The sequence below is a fragment of the Mus caroli genome, chromosome 1 (assembly GCF_900094665.2).
Source record: "Mus caroli chromosome 1, CAROLI_EIJ_v1.1, whole genome shotgun sequence".
Classification (NCBI taxonomy): Eukaryota; Metazoa; Chordata; class Mammalia; order Rodentia; family Muridae; genus Mus; species Mus caroli.
Window position 1 is genome coordinate 54,924,000 of NC_034570.1, and position 6,099 is coordinate 54,930,098.

At 42.5% G+C, this 6,099-nt stretch overlaps 1 pseudogene; it reads left to right on the forward strand.

Annotated features, from left to right (window-relative positions):
• Positions 1-4,427: 4,427 nt before the first annotated feature.
• LOC110295327 lies at positions 4,428-5,296 on the forward strand (annotated as a pseudogene).
• Positions 5,297-6,099: the final 803 nt, after the last annotated feature.

Genomic DNA, 6,099 nt, shown 5'->3' on the forward strand with positions numbered 1-6,099 from the left:
TCCCCTACCCACCCACTCCCACTTTTTGGCCCTGGTGTTCCCCTGTACTGGGGCATATAAAGTTTGCAAGTCCAATGGGCCTCTCTTTCCAGTAATGGCCGACTAGGCCATCTTTTGATACATATGCAGTTAGAGTCAAGAGCTCCGGAGTACTGGTTAGTTCATAATGTTGTTCCACCTATAGGGTTGCAGATCCCTTTAGCTCCTTGGGTACTGGCTTGCTCCTTATGGCTTGCTCAGTCTGATTCCTTACAGAACTCAGGATCACCAGCCCAGGGATAACACCAGCCACCATGGACTGGATCCTCCCACACTGATCACTAATTAAGAAAATGCCTTACAGCTGGATCTCATGGAAGCATTTTCTCAACTGAGGCTCCTTCCTCTCTGATGACTCTAGCTTGTGTCAAGTTGCCATAAAACTAGGTAGTGCAGATGGTAAACCAACCTGACAACTTAACTCAGATATTCTTAAGTCTTTGAGGTTTTGTAACAAGGCATGGTAACAAAGGGAATGAGTTAAGTGTATGAGATTTCCTTTCCACCTGCTTTTCTTTTCTTCATGTTTTTTTTTTAGGGCAAAGGGGTCTAGAAACTGAAAAGGGCCATGCACAGTGACTATTTTAGCAAACAGAGGAACACAGTGGTTTTCACATTCAAATCAAGCCCAAGGTTGTTTTTCTGACTCTAGACGGGCTTCTGCAGAAGGTAGTCATTTACAAATTGGGGGAAGCTTGAACCTGGCAGTTGAGGCTGCAGTGGAGCAGATGAGCCATAAAGTTTTGTGGGAGTATGGGGGGCTCACACTGAGGAAGGTGTAGGTGATACTTAGAGAGACAGCCATGGTAGTTAGAGGTGCCCTGGGTAGCCTCTGGGTGTTTGAGAAAGATTATATGTGCTAAACATGATACAAAAAGGAAAAATAAGGGCAAGGGAGTTAGATTTGGCCCAAGAACTTATGATCTGAGTCATAGAGACGAGAAAACATTTGACAGAAGGGAAGAGGGTGTGTGTGTGTGTGTAAGATATGAGTGCACAAACAGAAGATAGCAAATCTGTGAGTTTGAGGGAGTATGGGGAGCTTTTTCATATCCTGAGTAAGAAAATGATTGAAAGGTAGGCCTGGAATGTGCCAAGGGAAAAGCTGTGCTCCACTTTTCTACCTTACTGTGCATACCATGATGGCTGAGTCCTATATTACACAGACTGCCTACACTTAAAACTTTTGTATAACTTGAAAATGTGTTGTTATGAACAAACTGTACTTTTATAAGTGTCTGTAGTAGCAGGATTGCTGACACATACCTGTCAGGATTATCTTAGCACTTGGGAAGTTGAGGCAAGGAATTTGTGAATTTAAACTTCCTCACCAAAAAGCAAGCAACCAACCAAACAGACACAGATAAAAAATAGAAGTAAAGAGAACTGTGATTAAGACACTTCATGGCACCAATAGAGTTGACAGTCAAATTATTTTTATGCAAATCTGACCTATAGTTTGGGAAGGGGACCTGTGCATGCAGTATAGTTCATATTTCTAGTGACTTGCTTGGATCCTGGCAAATAGTTTTGAAAAGACCAGAGTTGGCACAGGACACTCCAAGACCAAGTTCTTAGCACAAAGGAAATTTATTTGCCCCAGAGGAACAAAGGGCAGAGAATAAGAGAGAAAGACAGGAGACAGAGGACCAAAGAGAAGGGAAAAGAAGGGAAAGGTATATTTGCTCCAAAGGAACAAAGGGCTGTCTCTAGATAGAGGGAGACAGACGTGGTTACTAGGCAAATGGCAGTTTATAAAAGGAAAGGGGGAAATCCTGTGTTAGGATGAGTTGCTTTGTTTTGATGAAGCTTGCTAATTAGTTGAGCCAAAAGGAGGCTTTTGATTGCTGGACTGATACTTTGATAGCTGGACCTTGGTGGTCAGCCTCAGGAGGAGGAAATGGCCAAATAAGGGAACAAATGTTGGTGGCTAGTTTTAAGAATATAATCTAATGGTTTTTAGCAAGGGAAGAGAGGTAAAAGATAAAACCTGTCAGAGCCATGTTTGCTGCGCTCAGGCCTGTGTTTGCTCCTTTGGGTCTGCTAGAGCCCTTCAAGTTCCTTTCCAGTTTCCATATACTATACTCCATATCCTATACTCTGTATCCTACACTCCATATACTTCACTCTATTATATTTGGTGGGATCAGTTGTGGACCTTTGCTCCAATAAAACATTTTTGGAGCATTTGTTATTCTGTTTGTTAAAAGAAATCCAATGTAGCCAACATTACAGAATACATATTGAGAATTAAGTATCATGATTTCAGAATATAGAAACCAAAAGGGAAGGGCCAAGAGACAGGATGTATTTAAGATGGTACTATGGAAGAAAAAGCATTAAAGAAGATGGGGTAAAAAATTAAAGAAACATTATAGAAGACTGTGGTAGTTTGAATAGGTATGGCTCTCATATATTCATGTGATTAAATGCTTAGCCATAGGGAGTGGTGTAGTATTAATTAATAAAACCTTATGTTCCAGAATGAAAGACACGCACAGCCTTTATATTTTGGTATGCCTTAAACAGCTCAATAGCTGGGCCACTGCCTAACCGCCACGTGCCTAATCCCCCTTCCCACCAATAATCCTGAGTTATCACTTACTAAACTCTATATTTTACCTTGGTTGCCCTGGACCTAGTTGGGTAGCCCTTTGGGCCATGCTCTCCTGGCTTCTTTCCATGGTGACTATCTCTCCGTGTCTTGTACTATTATTCTCAGGCATGGTGTCTCTCCTCTCCTCCCCTCTCTCCCAGAATGGCAGATCTCTTTCCTCCTTCTCTCCCAGCCCCAAGCCTGGGAATCTGAAAGTCTAAAATCCACATTCCTCCAAACAAAACCGTGGCCAGGCCTATCACAACAATACCCCAGTCCTTGATACCAAGTTCTATCTTAGTTTGCAAATGCCTCTGTCTGCCTTGCCCAGCTATTGGCTGCAGGCCTCTTTACCAATCAGAATTAAGTAGGGGCAGGATCCCTCAATGTCTTACAAGTGGACTCTCTCCTGCAAACAATTTTGGGGACTCAAATTAACTTTAGAACACAAGCAGCACTAGGCCAAGCCCACCACAGAGTGGCATTATTTGGAGGTGTGGCCTTGTTGGAGTAGGTGTGGCCTTGTTAGAAGAAGTGTGTCACAGTAGGGGTGTGCTTTGAGGGTTCCTATAATTATGTTCTTTCCAGTGTGGAATGAGAGCTTCCTCCTTGCTGCCTTCAGATCAAGATGTAGAACTCTTGGTTCCTCTAACACCATGTCTACCTGCGTGATGCCATGCTTCCCACCATGATAATAATGGACTGAACCTCTCAAACTGTAAGTCAGCCCCAACTAAAGTTTGCCTTTATAAGAGTTGCCTTGGTCATAGTGTCTCCTCATAGCAATAAAACCCAAACTAAGATAGAACTTGATACCAAGGACTGGGGTATTGCTGTGATGGACCTGATCATGGTTTTGTTTTTGTTGTTGTTTTGTTTTGTTTTTTGTTGTTGTTGTTTTGCTTTGTTTTGTTTGAGAAATGTGGATTTTAGACTTTCAATTTAGAAAGCAGCACATGTTTTCAGTGGTGCTTAATGGACCAAACTAGTAGGAACATGGAAGACATTGATGCTGAGGGTGGTTCAAACTCTGGGGGCCTGGCTCAAGAAGTTTCAGAGTAGAATTTTAGTGTGTTGCCTGGAGATCATTCTTGTGACATTTTGGTGAAGAATATGGTTACGTTTTGCCCTCATTTGAAGAGTCTGTCTGAGGCTAAGGTGAAGAGATTTAGAATAAATGCATTGACAAAGGAAATCTCAAAAAAGTTTAGTATAGACTTAGTTCTGTCATTCACTCTTATGAAGAATGTTTAGATCAGGCATAGGAAGCTTACAAAGGAAAAGTACAAAATGTTTGTTCAAGTATTGAAAGGGCACCAAGAGGTGGAATGGAGCTAAATCCTGTGCTCAGGTGGTGGGAATAGGGGGGAATCCAACCCAGCTAAGCTTCCATCTTATGAAAAAGATGTTGAAAAGGGGACATTGCCACTTATTTTAAATTTACTATGTGTTTTTGGCCGTATGAGAGATAGTTATATCATGTTAGGGTTATGACCTAGTTATTGTTTTCACTTCAACATAAAGAAAAGGTTAAACCCAGGCATGGTGGTACACATCTTTAATTCCAGCACTCAGCAGACAGAGGCTGCATTCTCATTTCAGGTCATCATCAGAAAATCCAAGTTTGCTACACAGTGAGGATCAGGAGATCTCGCCCTGGTTGCAGAACCAATCCTAGTTGCAGAATACAGGGTTGTATCCCCACTTCATTTCTCCAGACCATACTAGGAGATTACTAGGAATCCTTGGAAGGGAAAGAAGAAACATTTTGTTGGAATAAAAACAGGGTTGAATGAGTTCCAGAAAGCAGGCTTCACAAACTCGGACAACAATCTGCAGAAGAAGACAACTTTAAGACACCAGCTCGAAGCAACATGCAGAGAAGTAAGATGAGAGAGGAGCTGCCTCAGGAAAGAAGTCAGCTGGTTCACAGCCAAAGAATCTCGATCCAGCCCTGCCCGGAAGGTGGGGAGGTCGCTCTACTGAGAAACACGCTTCTGGTTCTGTGTGGAAGACAAGGAAGAACAAGCAGAAGGCTCCTGGCAACGGGGACGGTGGCAGTACCAGTGAAGTTCCTCAGACACGCCAGAAGAAAAGGGCATGGGCTGACCCTGCTGTGGAGAGCGAGGAGGCATTCAAGAGTAGGATGGAGGTGAAGGCGACGATCCCTAAAGAATTAAAACTGTGGCTGGTGGAGGACTGGGACTTGGTTACGAGGCAGAAGCAGTTGATCCAGCTCCCTGCTAAAAAGAATGTAGATGCCATTCTTGAGGAGTATGCCAATTGCAAGAAGTCGCAGGGAAATGTTGATAATAAGGAGCATGCAGTTAGTGAAGTTGTGGGAGGGGTAAAGAGTATTTCAATGTGATGCTGGGCACTCAGTTGTTCTGCAAGGTTGAAAGGCCTCAGTATGCTGAGATTTTGCTGGCTCACCCTGATGCGCCAATGTCGCAGATCTATGGGGCGCCACACCTACTGAGATTACTCGTGAGAATTGGGGCAATGTATACTCCCCTTGATGAGAAAAGCCTGGCATTATGGCTGGGCTATCTGCATGATTTCCTTAAGTATCTGGCAAAGAATTCTGCCTCTATGTTTATTGCCAATGATTACAAAGTGGCTTCTGCTGACTATCATTGCAAGCTCTGTGACCACTACTGACCACTCACTATTGTTCGGTATCTGTAAAGACTTTTGTTTAGTCCTTTCATGGTATAATTGATGTTCTTTAAAACTGTCAATGTAAAACAGGGCTTATGTTTCAGTTTGTTTTCCTGTTCTGTTGCAGACAGAAAATAAAAGGAGTGCCCAGCTCCTTTCCTCATTTCAAAGTTGCTACCAGTGTATGTAGTAATTAGACAAAGAAGAAATTCAGTAGACCATTTTATTGCCTAGTTGACAACATTGTTTGAATGCTGGTGGTTCTATCCCTTTGACACTACACAGTTTTCTAATATGTGTTAATGCTATGTGATGAGACACCCTGGTTCCTTCCTGGCTTTTGTATTTGAGTCTAATGCATGTTCTAACAGAATAGAGGCAATGCATTATTGTGTAGCCACGGTTTTCTGAAAAGTTGATAATTTAGGAATTGTAGTTCAGATCTTAAATAAAACTTGTTTCTAAATTTCAAAGCCAAAAAAAAAATCAACAAATGGGACCTCATAAAATTGCAAAGCTTCTGCAAGGCAAAGGACACTGTCAATAGGACAAACAGCAACCAACAGATTGGGAATAGATCTTTAACAGTCCTACATCCGATAGAGGGCTAATATTCACTACATACAAAGAACTCAAGAAGTTAGACTCCAGAGAACCAAATTAAAAAATGGGGAACAGAACTAAAGAGGGAATTCTCAACTGAGGAAACTCAAATGGCCGAGAAGCACCTAAAGAATTTATGGAGAAAAGCACCGGGGCAGCTGGGGCGCAGGGTCTGCTGACACTCGCCAGCTACCCACAAC